Here is a 789-nt window from a genome sequence, read left to right as displayed (position 1 = left end):
TCCGGGTCAGCACGTGAAGCTGCATGCTGTGCAGCATCACGCAGCTGCTGCTGCACCCTCACCTCTGGATCAGCACGTGCAGCTGCGTGCCGTGCAGCATCCTGCTGCCGCTGCAACAACCGTAGCTCAGGAAGGGCTGCCGCACGCTGCGCAGCTTTCTGCCGCCGCCATCTCTCCCGTACTTCTGCAGCAGAAGGATCAGCATCCTGGTGCTGCCCCTCCAGCTGCGTATCTGCAGCAGCAGCCTCTGCAGGCCCCGCTGAATTTATTCGCACGGCTGTCTGCTGTGCTGCGGCATGCTGCTGCTGCTCAGGTGCACGGCCCGTACTCAAATCAGCGAACGGACGTATTCTTCCACGGAAGCCGTCCGCCAGCGAGCCAAGCCGGAGTCGTTTCGAAGCAGGCGACTGATCCGACATGAAGGCAGACCCGACGAAGCGAACACGTATACTAATTCAGCCGTTAAGGATACGAGGTCGTCAACGGCGAAGAACGCGAAAAAAAGCGGAAAGAAGAAGCAAAAAATTGGAAAATATTTCGGCCTTGCGAAATTGCGAGAACCGTGAAAGCTTACAACCGAAGAAAGGCGCTGTATGAAGCTCGTACGACAATACGAGGTTGTGAACGGCGAAGAACGCGGAAAAAAGCGAAAAGAAGAAGCAAAAAACTGGAAAATATTTCGGCCTTGCGGAATTGCGAGAATCGTCAAAGCTTACAACCGAAGAACGGCGCTGTATGAAGCGCGTACGACAATACGAGGTCGGAACGGCGAAGAACGCAAAAAAAAGC

The sequence above is a fragment of the Volvox carteri genome (genome assembly GCF_000143455.1).
Source record: "Volvox carteri f. nagariensis unplaced genomic scaffold VOLCAscaffold_150, whole genome shotgun sequence".
Lineage (NCBI taxonomy): Eukaryota > Viridiplantae > Chlorophyta > Chlorophyceae > Chlamydomonadales > Volvocaceae > Volvox > Volvox carteri.
Note: the sequence above shows the minus strand (reverse complement) of the source record.